The sequence below is a fragment of the Cyprinus carpio genome, chromosome A20 (assembly GCF_018340385.1).
Source record: "Cyprinus carpio isolate SPL01 chromosome A20, ASM1834038v1, whole genome shotgun sequence".
In the NCBI taxonomy this organism is placed as follows: Eukaryota; Metazoa; Chordata; class Actinopteri; order Cypriniformes; family Cyprinidae; genus Cyprinus; species Cyprinus carpio.
Genome location: NC_056591.1, coordinates 1,372,224 through 1,374,841, shown reverse-complemented (window position 1 = coordinate 1,374,841; position 2,618 = coordinate 1,372,224). Strand labels below are relative to the sequence as shown.

Genomic DNA, 2,618 nt, shown 5'->3' with positions numbered 1-2,618 from the left:
GTGTTTGTGCATCTTTCTTTTCTGTCAGTGCAGTGGTAAATAAAGGACTGATGTATGAATAAGTACATGGTTTTCTTTACTCCAGAAACACTGTGTCTATAAAGGTTGATGTTTTTTTTGTGTGTTTGAAGAGCGGAGAAGTGTTAGAGTTGTAGCTAATATCATGTGAATAGCAGTTCATCTTTTATATCATGAGATTTTGGCCAAATGTGTTAAACAAGAAAATCTGAGCTCCCATAAAGCTACAATAAACTTTATAACCTGTTGATGATAAAGTGTGGTCAGGAAACTCAACTCTATTTGAGCATGATTTTCAGATAATGTTAAGTGCAAGTGTCTGGTTATATATAAAACCACAATACCTACTCTGACAACACAGCGTTTAATTGTTAAAAAATAGTTTTTTCTCTATATTTCAGTGCTTAGTGGTGTGCCATGGGATTTTTTACTGATCAAAACTGTGCCGTAGCAGAAAAAGGTTGGGAAACTCTGGTCTAAAGAACAGTTCAGTGAACGCATTATTGAATCTTTTATTCAATACAATTTTGCCACTGCAATTTTAGCTAGAAAGCCAAACATTTTGAACTTTCTTCAAAGCAAAGCTATAGAAAAAAACTCAATCCTGAAGTGTTTTGTCATTTGAGTGTTTTATGATGCACATCACACAGAGTGACTAGTTTATAATAACGTCTCATTACTGTCAGCATTGATGTCCTCTCCGGTCCTGATCACTGAAGGTGGATGTGATCGCTGGAACCAGCAGAATCAGTTATCAGTAAGGAAGCGCTGGATCAGTGTGATAACTTCATTAACACGCAGCTGAAGGCAGTTTAGCTTTGCTCACAGAGTCCTGTACGGCTGGCCTACAAATATACGTCATACATCACTGAGGCACTCTGTACGAACATCTGGAGTGATCTAAATACAGACACAAATAAAGACCATTGATGCTATCGTGAAGAACCTTTAACATCCATGGAAGCATTTCATCAGACAGAAGCGTCTTAAAAAGTTCTTCAGATGAATAAAATGTTCTTCACAATACTTATTTCAAGAACAGTTTCCTGAAAGGTTCTTTGGAGGACCAAAATGATTCTTTGATGGCATGACGGCGAAATAATGAATAAAACCAATAACACAAACATTTCATTAATAAAACCAAAATTGTTTTCTTTATTGTAGTTCAGAATTATATTTATACCAGTTGTTTAGTACATACAAAAAATATAAATATAAGCTAGAAGTCATGCAGGTCATGAGATCAATATCATTTAAATGAAACTGTAGTAGCATAACAGACCAATGGTGAAGTGTTTGATATTTGATGATTTTAGAAGCACTTTATTTTACAGTCCTGTTCTGCACGTACATACTGTGTGCTTTAATGATAACCCAGTAATAGCCAGGTACTAGCTTTCTGTTGGTGAGTGTGTGCACATACTATAAAATAAAGTGCAAGCCTGTTTTCTTAAGTGAAACTAATGGAATATTTTGCTTTTCTTGTTATTCAGTAAATGTGCTTTTCAAATGTTACAAATGTTACAATTCATCAAGAACTTAAGTCAATAATTTGGTGTTTAGCTGAGGCCTGGAGTTATTTGGCATGCATTATTACCCTGAGTAAATCACTGCTGTGTGCTGACCAGACGGTTATATTACAGAGTGTGTGTGTGTGTGTGTGTGTGTGTGTGTGTGTGTGTGTGTGTGTGTGTGTGTGTGTGCTGACCAGACGGTTATATTACAGAGTGTGTGTGTGTGTGTGTGTGTGTGTGTGTGTGTTTGTGTGTGTTTGTGTGTGATTGTGTGTGTGTGTGTGTGTGTGTGTCTGTGTGTGTTTGTGTGTGATTGTGTGTATGTGTGTGTCTGTGTCTGACCAGACGACTATATTACTGTGTGTGTGTGTGTGTGTGTGTTTGTGTGTGATTGTGTGTGTGTCTGTGTGTGTTTGTGTGTGATTGTGTGTGTATGTGTGTGTGTGTGTCTGTGTCTGACCAGACGACTATATTACTGTGTGTGTGTGTGTGTGTGTGTGTGTGTGTGTGTGTGTGTGTGTGTGTGTGCATGTCTGTGTGTGTGATTGTGTATGTGTGTGTCTGTGTGTGATTGTGTGTGTGTGTGCTGACCAGACGGTTATATTACAGTGTGTGTGTGTGTGTGTGTGTGTGTGTGCGTGTCTGTGTGTGTGATTGTGTGTGTGTGTGTGTGTGCGTGTCTGTGTGTGTCGATCCAGACGACTATATTACTGTGTGTGTGTGTGTGTGTGTGTGCATGTCTGTGTGTGTGATTGTGTGTGTGTGTGTATGTGTGTGTGCTGACCAGACGGTTATATTATTGTGTGTGTGTGTGTGTGTGTGTGTGTGTGTAGCAAAACCTTTTCTGGTTTGGTGTACAACAATGATTTACATGAATGGTATAAATTTAAAAATCAAATACAAAAAGGATCATGTACAAAAAGTAAAAAAAAAAAAGAGACAATCTTCTCAAAAACATGGAAATGGTTTTTAAAAAGAGAGAATTTAATAAACCAATGAATTTAAAAGACACACACCTCTCTGCACATATTACTGCTAAGGTTCAGATAAAGGTTGTTTTTTCGGTGAAGTGTGTTTGTGTCGTAC

General features: G+C 37.5%; 1 long non-coding RNA gene across 1 annotated transcript; it reads right to left on the bottom strand.

The window, feature by feature from the left end:
- Positions 1–1,144: 1,144 nt before the first annotated feature.
- LOC122148923 lies at positions 1,145–2,059 on the bottom strand. Its single transcript, XR_006162708.1, has 2 exons — positions 2,009–2,059; positions 1,145–1,721 (listed from the first exon to the last, which is right to left on the bottom strand). It is a non-coding gene; the product is annotated as an uncharacterized LOC122148923 (long non-coding RNA).
- Between the last annotated feature and the right edge of the window lie 559 nt (positions 2,060–2,618).